The 27,391-nt window shown below is 35.1% G+C and overlaps 1 protein-coding gene across 5 annotated transcripts in view; it reads left to right on the top strand.

The window, feature by feature from the left end:
- Window positions 1–27,391, top strand: part of LOC101899274 (mucin-19) — a 465,697-nt gene that overhangs the window by 75,599 nt on the left and 362,707 nt on the right. The window contains exon 1 of one of the 5 annotated variants that reach the window (XM_059128460.1): window positions 13,019–13,289. The exons of the other annotated variants lie outside the window; for them this stretch is intronic. The gene's annotated coding sequence lies outside the window, so the exon portion shown is untranslated. Of the gene's footprint in view, window positions 1–13,018; window positions 13,290–27,391 lie in introns of those variants that run through there. 5 annotated transcript variants of the gene reach the window in all.

Genomic DNA, 27,391 nt, shown 5'->3' with positions numbered 1-27,391 from the left:
ATGAATTTGAAAATGGGGCCTATATTTGTATGAAAGGTACTAAATTTTGGTATTGGGTGAAGGGATAAGGATGGAATCATCAAATTTGATATTGAGGTCCCTGTTTTAAGATATACAGGGTAAGACAAAAAAACTGCAACAAAGTCAAACGCCATACGTTTTACATTTTTTTTTTTAATTTTATTGAATAAAAGCAAAAAATGTCGAAAATAGCATCAAATTTTAGAATAAGTTTAGATTTGTTCGAATTCGGCACCTTTGGCACGAATTATGGCCTTCAAACGGCCTATGAAACCGTCACACGCTGCCCGAATGTTGCTCTGCGGTATTTTGGCCCATTCCCGGCGAAGCACTTGGTTGAGGTGATCGACGCTTTGTCCAACACAATAGTCCAACGGATTGGTATCCGGAGATTTGCGCTTGAAATGAAGCGAGGAACCTCAGTTTGTAACCATACTTGGGTAGCGTGTGCTGAATGCGATGGTGCTGAGTCCTGTTGGAATATCCAAGGTCTGCGGCCATAATGTTTGCGTGCCAAAGGCTTTAATACACCCTCCAGAATATTTTCGAGATAATATTCGGCATTTATTCTGATGCCACGGAAAACCGAAATTTCACATATTCAGCTGACCTCTTTGGCAAGCAAGCACGATCATTTTGTTTTGAATTCTAACATTCTGTCACCAAAATACTTTTGTTCGCTTATAAACAATCTAATAAGCTGACGCTGGAATAATTTTAACAGCTGTCGGATGAGTGGCTTAGAAATTACAGCAGTCTGAAGTTCGTTGCAGTTTTTTCATCTCACCCTGTAGAGGTTGTTTTGGAAATGTGTACTATAATTGTACGAAATGTACTATATAGTATTAAGTTTGTAATCCTGAAATTTAATATTGATGTCACTGCTGGTGTCTATGTGCTCGTGTTATTGATGTGTGCTATAATTGCTCGAAAATTACTAAGTGGAATTTAACCGGGTGTTAGGCGAAGGAGGAAGAAATGTTATATTAAGGTCTCTCTTGGTATCTGGTATTGAGATCTTGTATTAGCTTTACAAAATCGCAATATAATTTTTCAGAAGGTACCAAATGGCAATTTTCGATCACCTTTGGTGACTAGGATCGAGATATGAAGATTGTTTTGGTTTGATTTAAAGTTTGGTTAAAAAAATTGGTGAAACTGAACAAATTGAGCATTTTGAGTACTAAAATGGCCTAACACGAATTGTTGGGACGAATCTATTTCCGAAGTATATAATGGAAAAAAGGATTTATTTTATTTGGTGACCTATAGTGAAATTTGATGAAGAATAATTTTGTCTTCGATGGCATCATCCTAAAGCAATGCTTTCTGGGAAATTTTTCCAAAAACTCGTATTTCTAAAGTGTCTTTCTGGCGCTTGGTTATGATTTTGACTTTTGATGTTATCTGGGACCTATAGTAGAATATTATGAAGAATAAATTCGCAGAATATTTTAAATAGAGATTTTAACCATATTTTGAAAAAAGGACCATATTCTTACTCTCTTGAAAGTTAAAATTTCTGGCCAAAATAATCATCGTGTTGTTGTCTCAATATTGCCAAAGACACTATGCACATAAAATCAACGGATTCTTAGCAATCTTAGTCAGAAATTTTTCAAAAAATGTGCAAGAGGGGGAAATGAAATGCCTACTTTCAAAACGTCGAAGCACCTTGCTTCTATGAGATTAGGCTATGAGATTATCTTGTAATTATGAAAAAACAATATTTTTAAAAATCCACACTTAATGGTTGCTTGAAAAAATATTTTTTTAAAGCTCAAGCTTAATGGTTATTTAAAAAATATTTTTTTTTTAAAGTCCACGCTTAATGGTTGTTTTAAAAAAATATTTTTTTAAAAATCCACCCTTAATGGTTCCATATAAAAAATATGTTTTAAAAAATCTACGACTAATGGTTGTTTGAAGAAATACTTTTTAAAAAATCCACCTTTAAATATTTGTTAAAAAATCCACGCTGAATACTTGTTAGAAAAATATATTTTTAAAAGCCCACACTTAATGGTTGTTTGAAAAAATATTTTTTTAAATCCAAGCTTAATGGCTGCTTGAAAAAATATATATTTTTTTTAATTATGCCATGAAAAAATTTGTTTAAAAAAAATCCGCGCCTAATGGTTTCATAAAAAATGTTTTAATAAATATTGTCTCGCATAAAGTTACAGAGGAGCTGTTATAAATTTTCCATGAACAGAAGACTTCTTAGAGACCTTCTAAAGTCGGAAGGCCGTTTATGGGTCTTCTATAGTCAGATGGCTTTTCCATCCCCTTCATATTCAAAAGACCGAAAGCAGAATATTTTTTTTACAAGCATTCTATATCCTGATGTTCTTTCACACATATTCTGTAGCCAGAGAGCCTTCTACAGGTATTCTATAGCCAGAAGTACTTTTACACTTTTCTTTGATCGGAAGACCTTCAGCTGCCTTTTTGAGGTAATAATAACACCTACCTTTTCATTAAATCTGGACCCCAAAAAGCTTGCCTCGTGCTATCAGGCACCCATGTATTTATGTCAATGGTGACCATACATTTTCAAAATCCTTCCAAACCAGCATCATCAATTTTCGGACCATTATCTCCATTTGAGTCATTTCTTAAATATTTGTTTTTCTTCGCTCTATCATAAGACAACAACTTGCTGTTTACGGCAATTATTGTGTCAACACCAACCAAGACTTTGGTAAATATTCAGAAATTTCAATTAAAGTTGATACTGGCTTTAAAAACTGAAAAACAGCGACAACAAAAACAACATATTTGCTCAAGAAAACAAACATATCTAACTCGCGGGTACATCACAGGCACACACACTCACATTTGGAACTTAATTTTCTGGTGACAGACAGACTGACTGTTGTCTGTTTGTCCGGTTGTTTGTTTGTTTATTTTGTTTTCGTTTTTCGAACATTTGTCGTTGTTGTTTTTGGCTATTTCATGTCAAGGCTAAAATGTATTTTGTTCATCAAGACAGTCAGCCAACCACAGCACAGAGGAGTTGTTGGATTCGTCAATGTGTTTAGTATCTGTTATTCTCTATGCCAAAGCAACCTACCAGCCAGCCAACCACATAACCATCCAACCATTTGTCCATCCAACACCAGTGGCTGGCAAATGTATCTTTTGGTGACCTGGTAGTTAGATGACTGTCCAACTGACTGACTGACTGACTATCTCAGAGCACCGAAATCCGCCGATTCGTATTGATGATGAATGTTGACTTTGCAAGGTGATTTTGTCGGTTCGTTTAACTCTCTTTTCCGTTTCAGTTTTGCCCGAAAATATTTGGATATTTTCGGATATTTAATCTGTCAACATCAGTTTCATGGTGCTCGTGATGCTGCTTTATTCGTCTCTGTTCCCGTCTCCAATTGCTGCTGACCATTATTTAGATAAATATTGAGTTGTCAATGGAGTTGCTCTTAATTATCTCTAAAAACAGAACTGAACTGAACAAAATTAACAGAACTGATTCAAATGGCTTAAAGCAAACGGACAATTAGAGGAACAACAACAATATCCGAAAGCTACATACTTACATTCATACACACATACCTACATACATGTAATATCTATAAATTGGCCAAGTTCTTTTACTGTTGTTTGATTAATGATTAGAAGAATTTGAAAATGATTTTTTAAAATTTCGGTTATTTGGCGTTTTTTTCTTTTGTTTGGCAAATAAAGGAGTGGTCGAAAAATCAACAAAAACGGGAATGAGAGGTGGAGATACGACATGTTGAGAAGAGCTTTTAACTTCTAGAAGTATTCGGCTGACAGAAGATATTTAACATGTTTATATATAGCTAGGATACTTTTACAAATAATTCATTGATAGAAGGCTCTTTGCAGGTCTTCTTTGAACAGAAAATACTTGAAATGTCTTCTGTGGACAAAAGATCCTTTATAGGTTTTCTATGGGTAGTGGACGTATTACATGTCTTTTATGGACAGATGACCCTTCACAAATCTTCTATGAGCAGAAGAACCTCTACAGGTCTCCTACAGACAGGAGACCCCTTTCAGGTCTTCTATAAATACGTAAAGGTCTTCCATTGACATGGGGACGTTTTACGGGTCATCTATGGACAGAAGGTGTGTTTACACTTCGTTTGTTAACAGAACACTCCTTACAGGTTTTCTATGGTCAGATGATCCTTTACAAGTCTTTTTTAGAAAAAATACCCTGATTAGGGCTTCTTTGAACAGGAAATACTTTAAAAAATGGCTTCTATGGACAGATGATCATTTACAAGACTCGATTAGGACTTCTTTGAACAGGAAATACTTTAAGAAAAGTCTGCGATGAGCAGAAGACCCTCTACAGGGTTTCCATGGATAAAAGATACTTCACAATTTTTCCGTAGACATAAGACTTTTTACAGGTCTTCTATGAACAGAATACTCTTTAGACGTCTTCTTTGGACAGAAGGCCCTTTAGTTCTTTGGACAGAAGATACTTTACAATGCTTCCATGGGCAGAAGACCCATATCAGGTCTTCCTTCAAAAGATGGCCCTTAACAGGTCTTCTATAAACAGAAGACCCTTTATAGATATTCCTTGGACAGAGAGTTTTATAGGTCATCTATGGAAAAACACCCTGACCAGGTCTTCTATGGACAGAAGACTATTTAAAGGTTTTCTATGAACGGTAAACCCTTTACAGGTCTTCTATGGACATAAGACCCTTTAGAGGTCTTCGATGAACATAAGACTCTTTAGAAGTCTTCTATGGACAGAAGGTCCTTTAGGGGTTTTATATGGACAAAAGACCCTTAACAGGTCTTTCATGGGCTGGGGACGAGACCACTTACATTCTTCTTTAAGGTCTCCTACCGACGGGAGATCTCTTACAGGTCTTTTATGGACAAATGACCCTTTACAGCCCTTTGCAGGAAAAATACCGTTTACGGGTTTTCTATGGTCGAACGACCTTTTACTGATCTTTCATGGATAGAAGACTGTGCACCGGCCGTCTATAGGCAAAAGACCGTCATCCGGTCTGCTATAGCGAACAATCCGTTTGAAGGTCTGACGTTTATTGGGCTTCTTTAGCCAGAATATCTGTCAGAGGGTTGACTATTACGTAGCGATGTCAGCTAACTTGACGATTGATTCTCGGATATTAATTAATGCTCCGGCCACAAACAATTTGAAATTAAACAGGTTGTCGGATGTGACTGGTTGTAGACAAAGTGTACGTATTGGGGGCCAATGTTTCCCGATTTTGAGGCAACGTTAGTTGTCAGGATTTTGACGATTTGTATTTATGTCCACGTTGCATAGGATGAATTAGAAACTCGGCGTATAACAGTTCAGGTTCGGTAACTTTCTGCGGGGATATTCGGAAGTCTGTGTCAAGGTGGCTTAAGATGAATCAGAAAAACGTTGTATACAGTTTGGGTTCGATTCGAATGCTCTCTCTTATAAGCTGATATGCTTTGGTGGAGCTATTTGGATCGTCGTTAACGGCGAGGAGATTTGAATACCTACGAATACAGTTTATGACTACCTCTACTTTACAACCAACATTTGTCCTACTGTTTGAACAACGAACCGAACACGTCGTGAAAATGAATTACCGCCTATTCAAATTAATAAAAACCAGCTGAAAAAGGTACCCCTGGCAAGGAGGGATCTTTTATACACACCGAATTCAGTCTAGAAGTTAGTGCAGCAAATCGGTTCAAATATGGCTATAGCTTCCATATGTATGTTTTATCCGATTTGGAGTTCTAAGTACCTCACATGTGTAATTCGGTAACTCGGTCCGGTATATCTATTGCTCCAATAAATATTTTTATACCCTCCACCATAGTATGGTGGGTATACTAAGTTTGTCATTCCGTTTGTAACCAAGTATATATATTCTTGATCAGCATAAAATTCTATGTCGATTTAGTGATGTCCGTCCATCTGTGGAAATTACTCAAATGTATATTATGTCTGCATGACTTTTGGTATTGAAAATGGTCCATCTAGGTCCATGTCTTCGTATAGCCTCCATATAACGGTACCTCCCGATATTGGGTATTTTGGTGATTTTAGCGACATTATTAACCGGAATTGTTTCAAATTTGGTATTTGAAGTTCGTAATGGATGCTACAGCCTAAGACAGAAAATTTTCTGTGCAGGTCCACGTCTTCGTATAGCCCACATATAACTGTACCTCCCGATATTGGGTATTTTGGTGATTTTAGCGACATTATTCACCGGAATTGTTTCAAATTTGGTATTCGAAGTTCGTAATGGATGCTATAGCCTACGACAGAAAATTGTCTATACAGGTCCACGTTTTGGTATTGCCCATATAATGGTACCTCCCTATTTTCGGTATTTTGGTGATATAAGAGATATTATTTACTGAAAATGTTGCAAATTTGGTATTTGAAGTTCGTAATGGATACTATAGCCCATGACAGAAAATTGTCTGTGTAGCTCCACGTTTTGGTATAGCCCCATATAATGGTACCTCTCTATATTCCTATATTTTGATGATTTTGGCTGCACTATTCAGCGATTTTTTTCAAGTTTCGAAGTTTAATATTATAATGGCTTATGACAAAGGTTGCCTAAGCAGGCTGCAGCTTTTTTACTTTTTTCAGATTTTCCTTCCTCTCTCATGCCATCTATCTCTTAGATCCCTTCGAAATTCAAAACAAGTTGCCATTAACAACTTTGTGATGATAACATCATCTTTGGCAGGTTACACATACATGTAAATCTTTTCAAATACGAAACTACACACATACGTGCATGTGTGGGGAACGACATTACTTGAATCTCTCATTAGGAATAGTTTTTTTGTTGGATTATCAGTTGGCTATTTGGCAACAATTTAAGTTTAGATAGGGCCAAAGTTGTCAGTAGAGTCTCTACTTCATTATCTCCAATTGTGAGGACGCTGCATCTCCTGAAGTGGTAAGCAAAATGAAAACAAACCAGACGCCTGAGTTGACAGGCTAGTCGTGAGCCAAGGAGTTATAGAGAACACATACTGTGGTTCAATTTTAATTTGCAAAGTTTTGAAATGTTCGAACTTGAGCTTTCCATACTAAAATTGGAAGTACACTTTGGTCCTATCTCAAATTGTCTTAAATAACTTCCACACCTCATCCCTAAAAACACTGTTCTCTTCTGGACAAGGGCTTTCTTATCTTCCCTACTGCCAAATGGCTTGCAACAATGTTGCAATGTTCGATGGATGCAATGTCAAGCGGACACTTTATCTACGACCTTTCAGCAAAGAACATTTGAATCTGCTTTGTGTTCTGCCTTCAGTCGAGTTGTTTGTTTTAATGATTTCGGACGGTGTGGCCAAAGAGCAAAAAAGAAGGAAACTCCGAATTTCATGCTTCACACAGCCCTTTACCACAAAACTTCCAAACTTCCTCCAACAGGATTATTTCAGACAACCAGCTCCAACTAGGAAGAAAAAACACACCCGGTATTGAGAAAAAAAAAAAAACAAACACAAACACAAAAGCGATACCCTCAAGCAGTTCATTTGACCTTTTCTCTTGATTTATGGTCCATACCACCGCTACCACCAATGGAAAGGAGAAGGAAACTGTTCTGCCATTGTGGATATCCAGCACCACTGAAAAAAGTGGCAAAAAAAGCATCTTTTTTTGTTTTTCTTCAAAGGAAGTGAAGTTGGCAAAAATCTATTGCTTCTTTGACAAATGTTTCAATAAAAAAATCTAACAATCTTCAAAGTCATTAACAATGGGGTTCGACGTTGTTTTATTGTTAGTGTTGTTGCTCTTTCAAGTACCTTAAGATAACGTTTGAAGTTGAGATTTTTTTCGTACTAAATTTATGAATATGAGGTTAAGTTCAAAGTTGTTTAGTTGGCTGTTTGCTGGGGTTTAATGGCCGTTGTTTAATTTTGTATTGGTTGCATGGGAGGGTCTTGAAGGAAATGATAACTTAGAATTTTTATACCCTCCACCATAGAATGAAGGGTATATTAAGTTTGTCATTCCGTTTGTAACACCTCAAAATATACATTTTAGACCCCACAAAGACACCCATATATATTCTTGATCAGCATAAAATTATATGTCGATTTAACGATCCGTCCGTCTCTCCGTCTATCCGTCTGTGGAATTCACTCTAGCTTCCGAACGAAATGAAGTAAGTTGATAAAAATTTACTCAAATGTGTATTATGTCTGCAAGACTTTTGGTATTGAAAATGGGCCATGTAGGTCCACATCTTCCTATAGCCCCCATATAACGGTACCTCCCGATATTCGGTATTTTGATGATTTTAGCGACATTATTTACCGAAATCGTTTCAAATTTGGTATTCGAAGTTCGTAATGGATACTACAGCATAAGACATAAAATGGGCCAAGTAGGACCACGTCTTCGTATAGCCCCCGTAAAACGGTTCCCCCGATATTCTGATGATTTTAGCGACATTATTTACCGGAACTATTTCAAATTTAGTATTTGGAGTTTGTAATGAATATTACAGCCCATGAAAGAAAATTGTCAGATCCACGTCTTCGTATAGCCCCCATAAAACGGTTCCCCCCGATAATCGGTATTTTGATGATTTTAGCGACATTATATACCGGAATTGTATCAAATTTCGCATTTGAAGTTCGTAATGGATATTACAGCCTATGACAGAAAATTGTCCGTGCATGGATTTTAATTATTTGAAAATTGCCAAATTTGTACCAAATGGTGGAGGGTATACAAAGTTCAGGCCGGCCGAACTTACAGCTTTTACTTGTTAATTATTAAATTATGATTCCCACTTTTTAAACCCTACATCACTCTGTGGTCAGGGTATGATGTCTTTGTGCATTTGTTTGTGACATAGAGAAGGCAGCGAGTTAGACCCATGATTCCTTTTGACGATCTGAATAGAATCACATTCAGAGTCGATTTATGCATGTCCGTCCGTCTGTCCATGTATTTTTGTTAACAAAGTACAGGTCGCATTTACTGTCCGATCGAGATAATATTTGGCACAAATCATTTGTTTGGCCCAAGGAAGAAACCTATTGAAATTTGGTTCCAAATTTTGATATGGCTCCCACATATATATCTTCGTCCGATTTTAGGCCAAATTGGATGAAATTTGGCACATATAACCAAACTGAGACTAAAAACAAGTGTGTCAAATTTGGTGGAAATCGGTTGAGATACAGATATATCTCCCTTATATATTTTTCCTCCGATTTGTTAAATTTCTCCTTCACAGCCGTAATATGCTCTCCGTAACAACGATACTCAGAAAAATATATCAAATACATCTCAAAAAAAAAAAAAAAAAACTTTGCCAAATTTACAGGGTGAGATAAACAGGGTGAGATAAAGAAAAACTGCAACAAAGTCAAACGCCATAATTTTTACATTTTTTTAATGTAAAGTCGGAAATAGCATCAAATTTTAGAATATGTTTAGATTTGTTCGAATTGGTCGCCCTTGGCACGAATTATGACCTTCAAACGGCCACTGAAACCGTCACACGCTGCCCGAATGTTGCTCTGCGGTATTTTGGCCCATTCCCGGCGAAGCGCTTGCTTGAGGTGATCGACACTTTGGTATTTTTTAGTACCAACCTTGCCTTCAAAAATACTCCAGACACAATAGTCCAAGGGATTGGTATCCGGAGATTTTGGTGGCCATTGGTGGTCGCTGGAAATGAGGATAAAAATCTCATTTTGTAATCATTCTTGGGTGGCGCGTGCTGAGTCCTGTTGAAATGTCCAAGATTTGCGTGCCCAAGGCTTTATTAAATTCTCCAGAATATTTTCGCCATAATATTCGGCATGTATTCTGATCGATTAATACGAGCGGAGAGCGACCATCGGCTGTTATGGCGGCCCACACCATCACCATTGCTGCTTGAGTTCTGGTTGATCTGCGGTATTTTGGCCCATTCCCGGCGAAGCACTTGTTTGAGGTGATCGACACATTGGTATTTTTTAGTGCCACCTTTGCCTCCCAAAATACTCCAGACGCAATAGTCCAACGGATTGGTATCCGGAGATTTTGGTGGCCATTGTACGCTGGAAATGAGGAGAGAAATCTTATTTTGTAACCATTCTTGGTCGGCGTGTGCTAAATGCGATGGTGTGAGTCCTGTTGGAATGTCCAAGGTTGTGGCCAAAAGGTTTGCGTGCCCAAGGCTTTAATGCACCCTCCAGAATATTTTCGCGATAATATTCGGCATTTATTCTGATGCCACGGTCGATAAATACGAGCGGATGAGCGACCATCGGCTGTTATGGCGACCCACACCATCACCATGGCATGCGCTTGAGTTCTGATGGCCAACGGAAGGTGCACATTATCAGCTGGCCTCTTTGGCAAGTAAACACGATCATTTTGTCTGTTTACAAACTGCTGAACAACGAATGTTTTCTCATCGGAGAGATCGAAATTCGGCAGTTCACCATTTTCTTCCAAGCGAAGCAACTTTTTAGCTCTTTTGAGTCATTCTGTTGCGGGTTAATTTCTTGCCCTTTTTGGAATTTCAATGGCTTTACCCCGAGTTTATTCTTCAATATTTGCCGAATGGAATATTGCGATATGTTCAGCTCAAGAGCCATTTTTCGGCCACTGCGAAGCGGGTTTCGATTAAGTCGTTTTTTTACTTTTCGAGCCAATGCTGCTGATGTTGCTGTTTTTTTCCGTCTACTTCCTTAAAGTCGAGCGATGGAACGAGACACAAAAGATTTATTTGCATTTAAATGCTGGAGTGCTCTAACGATAGCCAGTGGTGGTGGTCTTCCAGCCAAATATAAAGAAATCACACTATCAAGCTTGAATTCTATCGCGAATAACTTTTTTTCTGGAAAATTCTCACCAAAATGCTTTTGTACGCTTGTAAGCATTATAATGAGCTGTCACTGGAATAATTTTAACAGTTGTCGGACGAGTAGCTTGGAAATGACAGCAGTCTGAAGTTGGTTGCAGTTTTTTCATCTCACCCTGTATTTTGATCAGCGTAAAATTCTAAGACAATTTAGCTCTGTCCGTCTGTCGTAATCACTCGAGAGCCAAAACGATTAAATATAGGAAGCTAAAATTTTGCGCAGATAAGTCTTTTTTTCTGCAGGCAGGTCAAGTACGAAGATCGGTTCACGATATCGTATAGCCCCACTATAACGGTACCCCCCGATATTCGGTATTTTGATAATTGTAGACAAATTTTTCAGTGAAATTATCTGAAAATCCACAAAAGTTGTTCCTTCTGAGTACTTTACACCCTGAAAAAGTATTGTCTATATAGGTCCACGATATCGTGTATCTCCCACATAATATCGGGAGGTACCATAGTCGGTATTTTTTTATGATTTTAACTACATTTTTCAATGGAATTGTCTAAAAATCCATGCTAAAAGTTCTTTCTAAGCACTTTACGACCTGGGAGTGAAACGTCTATATAGGTCCACGATGTTGTATAGCCCACATACAACTGTACACCCCCTCGACCCATATTCGATATTTTGACGATTCAAGTGACATTATTAACCGGAATTATTGGAAATTTCGTATTTAGAATACGTAATGGGTACTATAGCCTATGACAAAAATTGCCGGTGCAGATCTTCGTATAGGTTGCATATATCATACCTATTCGGTATTTTGATGATTTTATCGACATTATTCTCCGGAATTGTTGTAATATTTCGTATATGAAGTTCGTAATAGGTACTACAGCCTGTGACAGAAAATTGCCTATGCAGGTCTACGTCTTCATATAGACCTCCATATAACGGCTATATTCGTATTATAAAGATTATTAGAGTTTTTTTTTTTTTTTTTTTTTTTTTGAAACTCCCAAATTTTTTCAGAACTTACAACTTTTTTTTAGTTGTTTACAATTGTGTGGGTGAACATGGGACTTTCTTTGGCTCGCCTTAATCCAATCCTACACCCCATCAATAACCCTCCTTTTAATTTTCTAGCTCTATCCGTTTGCTTAGCAGAGTGATTTAAATTTTTGGTACCTTTTAGTATCATTTGCAAAACAAAATTTCCTTAAAGGTCATCCTCTTGACATCAGTTGCGTGACGAGACTTCTCTAAATTGACTCGGATTTGGATTAATCAGATTTCATGTTTATTGTGCTCTCATCCCAAATCAAGACGGATTTTGGCATGGTACAACAAGGAGGTAGAACAGCTTCATAAAACTACATAAATACAGCCCTGATGCTATGCCCGCTTCCTGTCAGAATAATTCAAAATTATATCCAACAAGTTGTTTTCATTTATTTGATATTTTTGTTCATTTTTAAAATGAGTCAAATAGCTCGAAAGATGAATGAAATGCCTGGATATTCTCTCAAAAATATGATCCTAAGATTTCAATCTTTCAATTCCGTGGCAAATTTGGTTAATATCATTAGCGAGCGCCCCGCAATTTAAGGTTCTTCCATTCTTTGATTTTGAAAATATTTTGTTTTTATTTTTCAAAACAATAAATACATACACAAAATTGGCATAAGTCGGGCACACTTAGAAAAAAAATTGTAATCAGCTGGTAGCTCTACCATACCTTTTTATTGTACCATGGATTTTGGCAAAAAAAAAAAAAAAAAAAAAAACTAAAAGTAAGGAAATCAGATATAGCTACGGCTGTCATATCTATGAATGTTTCATTACGATTTTTTTCTGTATTTGCCCTTTTTAATACTCCCCTTTCGAACTTTTGCAATTTTCAATTTGATTGACATTGGCCAGTCTTATTTGAAAAAAACTCGCAATATGTTTCCTTCGAAGGATATTGCGAAAAGTTTGGAAAACAGGAAACGAATAAAACTTTCTAGAAATCAAAATTTTCAATAAAGAAAAATTTCAAATAAATTCCAATATATCACACAAAAAAGGAAACAAGGTGCTCAAAACTTTGCCCCAACAACATTCAGGCTTTGGAAAGACAATCAAAAAAATTTTATTGCCATTTTTTATTAACCATTATTTTTTCGATTCAAAAAAAGAAGTTTATTTTTCGTAACCAAAAAAAAATAATAAAACAAAGAAAAAAAAATCAAAAATGTTTGTTTACAAAGACATAACGGTCGGGTGGCTTAAATGGCTGATAGAGCACAATATTCAAGGGCGTCCAAAAAAAGCTGCTGGAATGGCAAATGAAAAGAACGAAGGTGTGAATCTTGAGATTTATATCTTTTTTTTTTGGAATTGAAAGAAACCTCATCAAAGCTGGTTTTCAACCTCTAAAAATTCTGAACTAAAGATGGTGTTAATTGTGGGTAAGTTGAGGGTTCCTCTTCTCTCTGCCAAACTTCTATCAATGATTGTTTCCGATGTGTATTTTATTTGTTTATTTTTTGGTTTTTTTATTGGCTTTCTTTTGGGGAGTGTTGATATGTTTTTTCTATTTTTGATATTGTGGCCATTGAACTCTAAAACAACACCTTCCTAACCAGCAGCATTGCCATCATCATCATTAGCAGCAAAAACACCAACAACAATTTGATTAAATCATAGAATAGTAGGGAGATATGTATGTATGTCGAATCATTTCCAAAATCTCTGTGTGGTTCCATTTCGGTGTGTGTGGGGGGGGGGGGGGTGCGTGGAGAAAGGATGCTTGTGGTTTTGGGTTTTTGGCAGATCGCCATGGCTGGCTTTGTTATTCACCAGGGGAGAAGGAAATCATTAGGTAATGGTCAAGCCAGCTTCTGCTGCTGCTGCTTCAGCCGCCACTGATGATTGTGTCTGTGTGAGTGTGTGTGTTTCGGATGAGCTATTGTTGACTGACTATTGATATCTTGTCCATTTAAGCATAAAGTCTAACCATGGAGCTCTTTTGTTTTTCGCCAATTTTTTTTAGCACGACCTGGACAAGTATAATTTGCCATGGTTTTTGGCATAATTCATAACATCCGCTGCGGCTACTGCTGTTTCTGCTTTTGTGTAGCTAGCATGTGTTTCATTCATTGAGAGCGATAGTGAGAAAGGTGAATTTCAACACCTACACCCCCTCCCCACCAAATATTAAATGATGTGTTTTGTTTTTAGCCAAAAAAAATGTTATGAAATTTTGCGCAGCGCAGAGAGTATGATAATTTAAATGTATACTTAAATATTTAACAAAACATTTGAATTATCTTTTGTTTAGGGTTGTGGGCTTTTTATTCCAATATTTCATTTGGATGATTTTATGTATGAATAATTAGACACATGTGGGTCAATAATTTTATGCTTCTGTAACTGAATTAAATCACACATTTTTGTTGTGACGTTAGTATTATTTGGTTCGACAACAATTACCAATGGAATCGACTTCATTTTAACATTTCCTGCTCTGAATAGGTAGAATCTATTCTCGGAAATTTTTTTCACTCTAAATCAACTATTACTAAAATGTATTAAAAAATTCAATACTTTCTATTGGACAAACGGAATGAGCTAAATAGTACTATATTTGGTATTGGTTAAATAGATAGTGTTTGAAATCTGAAATTTGATATTAGGGTCGCTGATCGTGTGTAACCTGGACAAATGGAGGTGGTATTGGGCGAGGGAATATTGGACAAACGTGGCGATCTGGAATTCTGAAATTTGGAATAGTAGTTACTGATGGAGTGCAGAATTGATGTACCAAACGATTTTTGGAAATTCTAACTTTAAGATTAGGAAAAGTTCTGAAATTGTACTAAACTTCTGAAATGGTACCATTTGGTATTATGTGAACGAATAGAGGTAAAACTTGAAATTCGGTATATGTACAATTTGATATTAAGGTCGCTGTTTATGTATCAACTGGACATTTGGAGATGGTTTTGGAAGTGTGTATTTTAATTGTACTAAATACCAAATTGGGTATTGGTCGAAGGGATATTAGCTGTAATTGAGATACGACGGTGGGTTTTGAAATATGTACCATAATTGTGCGAAAAGTACTGAATGGTATTGAAGGGATAGAGATAAAATTCTGAAATTTGATATTTAGATTACTAATGGTATCTGAGACAGAGACTTGTGGGTGGCTTGATAATGCGGCCTATATTTGTACGAAAAGTACTAAGTGTTATTATGCAATCCTCAAATTTGACACTGAGGTCTCAGTTGGTGTCTGCAATTGAGATATAGAGGGAAATGGGCATTTGGTGAAGAAATTAAGCTTAAATCCAAAATTTTGATATAAATGTGATTGTTGCTATCTATGGTTGGATATGCGTACCATAATTGTACTAAATGTTACTAAGTTTGGTAATGGGGGAGATTACAGAGCTGAAATCCTAAAATTTGATATTTAGGTCAATGTTGGTATCTGAGGGTGAGTTCAGGAGATGGGTTTGGAAATGCGTACTATAGTTATTCGAAAAGTACTAAATTGAAAAAAATGGTTTTGGGTGAAGGGTGTGGTTCAACTGTGCAATGTCGGAAAATTGGATGTGGTTGCAATTGTGCAATGGTATTACTGATATCTTCATCGGTAAATTTCAAAATGAAAGATTTTGAAGATTCTTTGGTGTAAACGGTTAACACTTTATGAAAAACTTTATGAAAAAGTAAAAACTTGAATAATATCTAAACTATTGAAGGTCTGAGTACGATTTATGAAGTTTTAATAATAAATTGTTGTCAAACTGAACAAATTGTGAATTTTTTATAAGTTTGATTGGGCCAACAATTATGTAACACCTCGAAATATTGGTCCCCGTCATAGGAAACCATATAAGGGTCTACCTATTCCGCCGAGCTGAGTCGATCTAGCTATGCATGTCCGTTTGTCCACCTGCCTATATTAATTTGTAATCACGCTACAGGTTGCAATTGTGGCCTGATCCTCATCAAATTTAAAATGGAGGTTGGGTTAGGGTCAGATCGCAAAATATTTAGGGCTTGAAATGGAGCAAAAAAATTTTCCCGATTTTGCAGTCGCTCTACAGGTCGCAATTAAAAAAAAAACACTTGACAGGTCATTTCGCATGAGGGGAGAGGGAGTTAAGGACAGGGAAGAAGTCTAGTATTTTTATTGACCATTGAAAATGAATCAGAACTCTACTGTAAATTGTTTGGAATACCTAAAAACACTTCGGAGTGAGTAAACATTGGACCAGTGTCCCTGGTCAAAAAGCTAAAGGTAACATCAGGGCAGGGCACTATGACATTATTTCAAAAACGAAATCTTCTAATATGGATTTGGACACAAGGAAGCTTCCAATATATTGTAGTGTTGTAGGGTATCACATGGTCGTGTCCGTACGCCTAAGCCTTTGCTTACTTTTAGTATTAACAAAAATACTAAAAAGCAGCTAAGCACCCATTAGGAGCTTCGATTAAGAAATCTAAAACAATTCGGTGAGTAATGTCGCTAAAATAATCGAAATACCCAATATAGGTAGGTACGTTTATATGGGGGCTATACGAAGACTTGGGCCTGCATAGACAATTTTCTGTCATTGACTGTAGTATCCATTACGAACACCAAATACGAAATTTGAAACAATTCCGGTGAATAAAGTCACTAAAATCCTTAAATCCTTGGATACAGTTATATGGGGGCTATACGAAGTCCTGGAACTGCATATACAATTTTCTGTCATAGGCTGTAGTACCCATTAGGAACTTTAAATACGAAATTTGGAAAATTCCGGAAATAATGTCACCTTATTCATCATAATACCGCATATCTGGAGGCACAGTTATATTGGGACCTATACCAAAATTAGGCCTATATTGACAGTTCTATGCAAGGATATCTCTCACGCAAAGGAAATTCCAGTTACAATTGTGACTAAATGATGGACTTGTCGCTGACGAAAAAGCGGACACTTGCTAAAACATCCGCCTAATACGATGAAGTTCTATAAATTGACAAACTATGTTATTGGTAAAACTTTATCACTTAAATGGTAGGTTTTTTTGTTTAAATCTGAAGTTATAGAAGTTCTTTTAGGTTTCCGATGCGTGGCTGCCTTTTTTTAAAACAATTTCACTCAGAGTCCCATGATTTATGGCACCGACGCACGGTAGTCCCACATATATGGGATCGTGTGACAAAAATATTTCTATACAGCTAATCCATCTGAATTTTTTACAGTACCTTCATAATGATTTAAAAATATTGTTATGAAAAAAAATGTGAAGATTTGTCCAGAGATTTTGCCAAATCATTAAACATGTTTTTGATAAAGCTCCCATAGAACCCCAATTTGAGCGTTTTTTTTCTAGATTTTTGCAAAAAAAAAAAAAAAAAAAATCAACAGATATTTTGGCATTTTGGATTCTGAATACAATATACACAAAAAAATGTCAAAAATGTTTTATCTTTTCCCATATAAAGGTACCTCACGATTTGCGGTATTTTAAAGGCTAAAGTGACATTTTGAGACACGGGTAGAATCCACAGATGTAGATAAAAAAATGAGATCTTCAAGAAAATTCACTTAAAATATAGAAAATTTTACCATTTCTAATGGAGGAGGCCCCGTCCTATATACGACAGTGATGTATTGTGTTCATTCGGAAAATGGAGGAAGTATGGAGTGGAAAAGAAGCAGAACAAAGCTTGTAATGTAGTTTTAAAGTAGAACAAGTTTTATTCTGAAAAGATTTTGCCAGTAAAACTAGAGTTGAACTTGGATTGTTCTGGCGTTAAATTCGTATGCCTTCCTTATCGAATAAAAATAATGTCCCTTGTATGTCATCATCCATACCAAATATGTCTAAAGAGCCGCCTAAGCTAAGACTAAACGCGTCGCATAGTGGTGAGAGTGTATGGTGTCTCTCTGGATTTCCTTTTCATTGCAAATTTGAGTTTTTTTAAACTCGTCTCGAAAGAGAAGTAAACAAATTAAATGAATAATTTTATTATATCTTTACTAGCTGGCCCGGTCCGCGTTGCCGGCCCGTACTTTTAGACTTTAATGCGTATTTTTTAAAGCATAATAAATCACAGATCTGACTTTTTTAAGCGGCATAATTTTCGTCATAAGCAATGACTCCATTATAATGACTCTAATTTTGATTATAAGTAATGACTCCATGACTAAATATAAATTAATTTTTGCGTTAAATACCTATATGATAAAGAACATCTATAATAGCCCAATGTGATAATTCAGCACAATTTTTATTATTGTTTTCCAACGTTTAAAATCCCGTACTGCGTGGTATTCAGTTTTGTCCACCTCATACTTGAAGACAGAATGTTGTCAGAATAGCCAAAAAAATACTCTTTTGCTCCGATTACCGTGAGATGGGCATACATTTTTTGTCATTTAAATTGTGCGGTGGAGATGCAATAAAGTCCACATTTTTCGTCGTAGCGTAATTCAATGACGATTAATGAAATGCTCGGTCTCGTGTTACTTTCTAATTTCGTATTTTTTCATGTTTCTGCCACAATTTCCGACTGAATGAGTCCCAGATTGAAATTTCTGAGTTTATTTCATCTAGACGTACATCCCAAATCTACGTTCCCAACCAATATTCTCTTGGGGGTTACAAATTCAATAGAATACAAAATTTTCTTTTCTGACCACACATTGGTTGGGAAAGTGGACTTGGGGGTATACTAATGTGGGGACTATACTTACATAAATGCCTATGTGGATAATTATCTGTAAGAAGTTTTTCTACCCAAGGATTTTTTAGCCTAGGTAGCCTCAGAACGAAGATCGGTCCTTTTCCGAAAAATAAAAAATTTATGAGAAGAGGTTTTCTTCCCCCCTTAGAAACAAAGATGTCAAATACGGGCCAAAAAAATGGAAAAAGTGGCCAAGACCCCGTAAATACCTTAAATCATATGATGGTGATACCAAAACGTGATCATTTCTTGCAAGGATGTTTTTTTTTTTTTTTTTTTTAAATTATCAACATAAGGCAAATTAGTACGAAAAATATGGTTAAAATGTAGAATATACTTGAAATCGGGTTATTCCATATCATGACCTGCCAAAGCGATTAAAGGTATCTTGAATGTTTAGAAAAAATTTCTGGAAGGAATTCGCTCTACTATTTTGCGTCCTTTATAGTCAGTATTTCGCGGATTGTAGTCCCAATGTATTTTGCATTTTGAGTTCTCATTGGTCGAATTATTGTCATATGAAAGAAGCAGGTCCACTTTTTGAAGTGAACACCATAAGGCTTTTTCGGTCTTTTTGTTTGTATAAATGTGTTCGCATCTTCCAGCTGAAGGCCCTGGAGTTGAAAGCTAGATGCCAATTTTATAAATGAAAGATCGCCATTTAACATCGTATTACGCACTCATTTCATTTTTAATATTATTCATTCAGAATTGAAAACAATAAGAAATGTACACTTCAATATAAAAAAAGAAAGAATTGAAAAAATAAAAATAATCTTCAAATAAAAATAATCTTCAATCTTTTTAAAGGTCCTTATGAAGTTTGTCTGTAGAATGTACTATTATTTTGAAATTCGATTCCATTGAAAAAATTTCGATTTTTCCTGATTTAAGAATTTTCATATCTTATTCTCTTCTGATATTATTCGTATTACCCAATAAATACATATAATCTATAAATAATACTTTTATCCGTTGTCGCTTTATACTACCCAAAAAAACTTGGAATTCCAAAAAAAAAAAAAAAAAAAAAACACTACAAATGTACATTCGAAATTAGTAAGTCAAAACGAAAACAAATCATGCAAAATAAAACATTACTATTGTACATTTTAAAAGTCAAAATGAAAATGTTCAAAATTTCACATTTTTATGTGATTTTTTTGGATTTTATGCTTTTCCGCCAAGAGGCAATTCCGAATTTATCTGAATCGTTAAAATCAGACCGGCGGTCTTTATGTTATAAGCGTAGTAACTAACACAACTTTCTTTTACATATGGAGAGACAGATTTAACAGCGCGTTCCTCAGCCCCTAAATATGTACTTAGGGTTGGATGGAAAGCCAACAGTATCTCATGTAACAATTCTCAAACCGATATCTTCATTATTTTGGCAAATATAAGGATTTTAGATAAATAAAGATAGTGGGCGTAAAAGTAGACGTGGTCAATATTTTTTTCTTTAAAAACCTAACTCGGGGTATGACGAACGTTTGTACAAAAAATTATGCAAATCGGTCCAGCCGTTTTTAACTGATTCCGTTACCAACAAACAACAATTGATTTTTATATATATAGATATAACAATAGTATTTTGTAATTATTTTTTATTAAATTCGAAAAAATCTAAAACTTTTTTTCTTTACAGGTATGGCATTTTCCAAAATATTTCAATTTATATGAGTAAGTTGAAAATTGTTGTAACTTTTCCTAAAACAATTCCAATACTCGTAGAGACTTTAAAGCTATTTTATAAATTCTTATATAGTACTACAATATTATTATTATCCTTTTCTCGAGACAAACTTATGCACTTATTTTATTTATTTTTTACCACAAATTTCACTCCAAAATGCCATTCAAATAATTTTTTCTCCATATTGCTAAGCTCCCATTATTAACATTTGAGTACGAAAATTTTTACTCAAAACACGGCTAATCATACGGGAATATACCTACAAAAGTTATCCCCCAATTTTATTTCATTTTTGTGTATATTTTGTGGATTTAAAGTTAATTTCCGGATTGTGGAAAACGAACACCAAAAATACCAAAACCAACAACAAATTGTTGTTTTTATTTGCATTTGCCAATATTCATGAATGTTAAATGATTTTGTTTTGGCGACCATCCTGTTTTTGTATTCATTTAGATTTGTGGCAGCACGCGAAATATTTTTCATGGGTGGAGGGTGGAGGAAGAATTTGGATGATTTCGATTTCGAGCGACCACAGCATGGACAGCACAAACATCTCCTTTCGGCATATTGTTGTTCACTTTTTGTTGGTTATGAATTTTAATCGCTGTTGTCGCACAGTTGTTGTGTTGCTGTTTTTTGCCTCATAATTTATGAGGATTTATGGAAGGCATCAAGTCGATGTTTGTGAGTTTTAGAGGAATATTAAATATTTATGCTTCATCATCAGAGCAGAACTTAGAGTGAAGTATCACATTTATTCTCGGGAGGATTTCGAAAACAACAACGAAAACAAATATCTCCAGAATGATATAACTTATACTTATCTACCTTCCTACCTACCAGCATCAAAGAATTTCAAATCCTGCCCACCCGCTGCTGCTAAAACTTGGAAATTTTCTTAGAAAAGTCATCTTTAATTTTTGTGAACCTTAGGTGCTCTGCAAGTCATAAATAACTGTTGTTTTTTTGCCACAAAAAAAAAACGAAGTTCACAATATTTTATGGTATTATGTTGTGTTATATTCCTATGGCACGAGTTCGAAATGATTGTGAAATGATAAAGTACGGCGTTTTTTTTTTTTTTTTTTTTTTTTTGGTCTAAACTGAATTATCATTTTTTGGCGTTAAATCTGCTTAGAAGTTGTTCTTTATATTAATCCTGCTAAATTTGTTTCAATTTATTCATAATTTGCATTTTTGATTGTGGCAAAGTGTGAAATCAGATGTATTTCAGCCTTACATCAAATGGGATGGAAATAAGTTAGAAGGAATCAGTGAGTTTGTCGGCAGAGGGTGTCAGAATGTCGTATAACTCGGTTTACCTTTGTTCTAATGTTAACAACACTGCGCGACAAAATTAATTCTTTCTCTAATTTCAGGAATCAGCCAGTGATTATGAAAGTAGAGGTAAACATATAAGACACGTGTATCGGTTTATTAGAAGTTTACATCGCAAAGTAACCTAAATAGAGGGGACAATTAAGATTTCTGGGAATCCGTCTATTTTGGGTATATAGTATCTTTGGTAATATTAGGGGTAAAAAACAGAGATAATTTTGGTAGAATATGTTAACCCGCAAGCGAGTCGACAAAGGTGTCTTTTTACACCCTCCACCATTCTATTGAATGTATATTAGCTTTGTCATTCCGTTTGTAACTCCTCGAAATATTCATGATAGACCCTACAAAGTATATATATTCAGGATCAGGGTAAAATTCTAAGACGATTTAGCGATACCCGTCCCTCTGTCCGTGTGTCTGTTGTAATCAATTGAGATAGAAGGCTAAAAGGCTTAGGTAGGATAAGTTCGTAAATGGGCCATGTCCAACTCCATATAACGATACCTCCCGATATTTGTTATTTTAATTATTTTAACGGCATTATCCACTGGAACTGTTTTAAATTTTGTATTATAAGTTCGTAATGGATGCTAGAGCCTATGACAAAAAATTTCGTATGAAGGTCCACATCTTCGTATAGTCCTCATTTAAGAGGTAATTTTCGGATTTTTTTTTTTTTTTTTTTTTTTTTTTTTTGAAAAATTTCAAGTTCCTTCAATATGGTGGAGGGTATTAAAAGTTCGGTCCGGACGAACTTAGCTGCTCTTTCACTTGTTAAAAAATTATGATTAAAATTTGATTTAAGTTCACCCTTATTCTACAATTGTTGAAGTTTTCGGATTAAGGTACCTTGGAATCTGTACATTTGAGGTATATAGTGTCTTCGCCATAATTATGGTTAACATTACGGAGATTATTTTGGTAGAATATGCTAACCCTAAGGCTGGTCTTCAAAGGGATCTTTTTGGCCATTTTTCCAAAATATGTTTAAAACCCCGATTTAACCGGGATCGTAGCAAGTCAACATATTCTACAAAATTATTTAATTTTTTTTACTATAAGTACCAGAACACATCAAAGGTCTTAATCTATCCTAAACACCAGAGATCAATAAATATTAACAAGTAAAAACACATTAAGTTCGGCCGGGCCAAACTTTTAATACCCTCCACCTTAGGGTAAAAAACATTGGAAGAAATGTGGCAAAAATCATTAAAATGCCGAATATCGGGAGGTACCGTTATATGGGGGCTACACCAAAACGTGGACCTATAATTACAATGTTTCGCCACACGAACTAAAAATCATTAAAATGCCGAATATCGGGAGGTACCGTTATATGGGGGCTACACCAAAACGTGGACCTATAATTACAATGTTTCGCCACACGAACTAGGACCCGTTATGACCTACAAATACCAATTTTCAGACAAATCCGTGAAAAAATGTGGCATAAATCATCAAAATACCGAATATCGGGAGGTACCATTATATGGTGACTATACCAGAACGTGGACCGATATATCTCCTTTTCAATACCAACCATCCTAGACACAATGCAAATTGCTCTGCTAAATTTTGGCGCTCTACGTCAAATAATGTGGGCTGTATCCTGATTTCAACAGGCAGACTTACAGACAGACGGACAGACAGACAGAGAGACGGACATCGTTAAATCGACTTAGAATTTTATGCTGATTATGAATATATATATAATTTATGGGGTCTAAGACGAATATTTAAGGATGTTACAAACGGAATGACAAAGTTAATATACCCTCCTTTCCAAGGTGGAGGGTATAAAAATACACTTTAGGGTTAAAGCCGTACTTCATGTGAGTTTTTGCAAAATTCTCCAACAAAGCAACCAACATTTTAAAAGGATGACGTTAAAGACAAAAATATTCTCCATCAAATTTCACTATAAGTCATTGAAGAAAAGAAATCTGTATTTCTATTATAAATCAAGAAAATATTTGCATTACTTTAGCCACAAAAAACGCGAAAGTATTCCAAAATTTTTGATAAATTTTTCCTTGATCCATTTTGGAGTTGGTACATTAAAGTAACATAAAATTTCGTTTTAGACAGAAAGTGTTAAAGGAAGAAATATTTAACATACAATTTAATTATGAGTCTCAGAATGAGCCTAGGTACAATAATTTAAAAAAATTGCATTCGTAATTAATATAATTTGTACCAGTGAAAATGTCAAAGGAAAAAGTCAAAGAAGGAAATGTTCTGCACAAAATTTCCATACAAATCTCGGAATAAACAATTTATGTAGGTTTAATATTTCTTAAGAAAATTTCATTCGAAATTAATATATTTTGTACCAGCGAAAATTATTTTATCGTTTTTTTATAACCTATTCAATACCTTTCCATTCAAAATCAAAATTTGCCTTAATTATTAATTTTTTGGGGAAAGTGTGAGGAAAGAAATTTTCTACACAAAATTTCAATATAAATCTCCGAATAAACCATTTATCTAGGTTTAATCGGTTTTTTACGAAAATTTCATTCGAAATTTAAATATTTTGTACCAGTGAAAATGTGTTTTCGTTTTTTTACTACTTTTTCAACACGTTTCGATTCTGAGACAAAATCTCCCTTACGACATAATTTTTTTTGGAAAAGTGACAAAAGAAAATATATTCTACACATAATTTCAGTACTAATCTGGGTATAATAGGTTTTTTAGAAAAATAAATTCTAAGTTTACATATTACAAATGAAAATTATGTATTTTCGATTTTACTATTAATTTGAAGCGTTTTTATACTGGATCAAAATCTTCATTAACAATTCATTTTTTAGGGAAAATATCAAATGAAGAAATATCCTAAATCAAATTTCATTATGAGTCTCCGAACAAAAGTAATTTGTATGATTAATATGTACCATTAAAAATATATCATCAATTCTGGTTTATAAAAAATATTTTTTATATTTTCGACAAATTTAGCCTCTTATTCCGAATTCACTTTACATTTTCTTATAATTTTCCTGCCTAACAGCCAGTCTGGATTGTGAAAAGTTCCAAAGGGGATTTGAGAGGACTCGGTTTGTATATTAAATTCGCAACCCGCAAATTCGGGTTCTTAGAACAAACTTTTATAAGCCCATTTACAAGGCGACCTCAATATTTTGAGATTTTGAATATTGATAGAGAGCTTTGAAATACTTCAAGAAACATTGACTTCAAGACTGGTCGTATCGAGGAAGCTGCGAGGAAAACTTAGAAACGCCGATGTGCTTGTCTTCTATATTTGGCTCTACTTTCGTAAACTACTGAGTTTTATTCTGTTGCACAGTGTAATATTTTTTAAACAAAAATTCAATCGATTTATTGTGTAACATTATTTACTCACTCACCCGGTGACACTGAGGGTATCTCTCTCCTCATCGGTCCCATACCCCCCCCCCCCCCCTTCCAACTGCCTAAATATCTCATCTGGTTATCCAGAAATGACAGTTAAAAATACAAAAAAGAAAACAAAAAACCAGTAAAGAAAGTCCTAAAGTCGGGCGGGGCCGATTTTATGATACCCTACACCACCTTGCTAATTTAGTTGAGCTCCACTTAATAATTAAAAGTTTTTATGGGAGAATTCAATCATACACCCTATGATTATGATTATAATTTAAAATTCAAAAGACTAAATATGCCAAAGCATTTGTATCTTTTAAATTCGGACTTGTATTGGCCATTTGGTGCAAAATTAATTTGAAATCAGATAAAGATATATATGAGAGCTATATCCAAATCTGAACCGATCTTGATAAAATTTGGCAAAGATATTTCTGAGCTGTATTTGATATATTTCCCAGAATATCGTTGTTACGGAGTGCGTATTACGGCTGTGGGTAACAAATACAACAAATCGGATGAACAATATATATGGGAGCTATAACTATATCTGAACCGATCTTCACCAAATTTGGCACACTACCTTCTAGACTAAATTCGGTCGTATGTGCCAAATTCCATCCCATTTGGACAAATATTAGACGTTTGGTGCACAATAAATGGTAAATCGGACGAAGTTATATATGGGAGCTATATCCAAATCTGAACCGATCTCGATAAAATTTAGCAAAGGTATTTCTGAGCTGCATTTGATATATTTCCCCAAATATTGTTGTTACAGAGTGCATATTACGGCTGCGGAGGACAAAAATAACAAATCGGATGAACAATATATATGGGAGCTATAGCTATATCTGAACCGATTTCGATAAAATTTGGCATACTTATTTTCAGGCCTAATTTGGTTGTATGTGCAAAATTCCATACTATTCGGGCTGATAATACACGTTTGGTGCACAATAAAAGGCAAATCGGACGAAGATATATATGGGAGCTATATCTAAATTTTTACCGATTATCTCCAATTTCAATAGGGTTCGTCCTTGGGCCAAACAAATGATTTGTGTAAAATTTCATCTGGATAGGGCAATAAATGTGAACTGTACTCTGTTTACAAAAATACATGGACAGACGGACAGACGGACAGACGGACGGACGGACGGACATGCATAAATCGACTCAGAATGTGATTCTATGCAGATCATCAAAAGGAACTGTGGGTCTATCTCGTTTCCTTTTGCCTGTTACAAACAAATGCACAAAGACATAATACCCTGACCACCTAGTGGTGTAGGGTATAAAAAAAAACCAGAAGATGCCACCAATGAAAGTCTGGAAAGGAAAATTCCCTAATCATCAGTGCGACAGAGATGTGGACATGGTGGGCTTTTTAAATGAAAGCGCTTAAGTCAGTCGGCGTTGGCTGTTAAGTTTATCTTTTGTGAGCAATCTAAAGCTGTGGGTAGATATTTTTCATTTTCTTCTTTGTTATTGGAATGTCTTGTTGTTGTCGGTGTTGTTGTCTATTTGACTGTTTTCGTATTTTGTCTCTGTTGAAACTTTTTTTTTTTTATTCATTTGCTGTGCAATGAGGAAGAAGTTTTGTGGTCGAGTCGTAACCACCACACAATCTATCCAATCTTGACTACCCATCATCATCTTCATCATTGATGCCACTTGAAATAAAAAATGCTATGGCATTCCAAAATAAAAAAAATATTTTTCATAATTTCTTTTAACTTTTAAGGTAATCTAATTGTTCAATTCAATTTTGAAATTAACGAAGAAAACACTTCAACAATTTTGATAATTAGAAAAATGCAATTTCTCTCGTGGGAATTGATTTTGAGTTTTGTTTTTAATGTGGCAACGAGTTTGACTTTCGCTTTCCTCTCAATGGCTTTTAAAGTGTTTTTTAAATGATTTTAATTAACAAAATAATTTAATGTAGATTTTTTATCGGGGACACCCCACCCGCTGAGTTCGCCACCAAGAAAGAAGAAAAAAAAAGGTGAGAAATGCAATATGGATGTAGCGCTTACAAGAGATGAGTCAGGAGGATAGCACATCTTTCACCCATACATACTTTTGTATATATTTGAAGACCGGTGGTCATATTACATTTATATTTCAAGATGCGCCCTATCGGCATGCTATTTTTTTGGTACCTAAAAAAAGAGAGCGGACTGAATTTCAAATCTGATTATCGTAGCCCTAGTAATAAACTACCTTTATTTTAAAAATATTCAACAATAAAACTTAAGTGTTTAATATTTAGGACTTAAAAAAAAAATCCGAAAAAACGTCGCCTGATCTGACGCAAGTAGAACTATTAGTGATTTTTAATTGTACTCAAAAATACAGGGTGAAATAAAAAAAAAAAAACTGCAGCAAAGTCA

Source organism: Musca domestica, unplaced genomic scaffold (assembly GCF_030504385.1).
Source record: "Musca domestica strain aabys unplaced genomic scaffold, Musca_domestica.polishedcontigs.V.1.1 50, whole genome shotgun sequence".
NCBI classification, from domain to species: domain Eukaryota; kingdom Metazoa; phylum Arthropoda; class Insecta; order Diptera; family Muscidae; genus Musca; species Musca domestica.
This window is presented reverse-complemented; position numbering and strand designations above follow the sequence as displayed.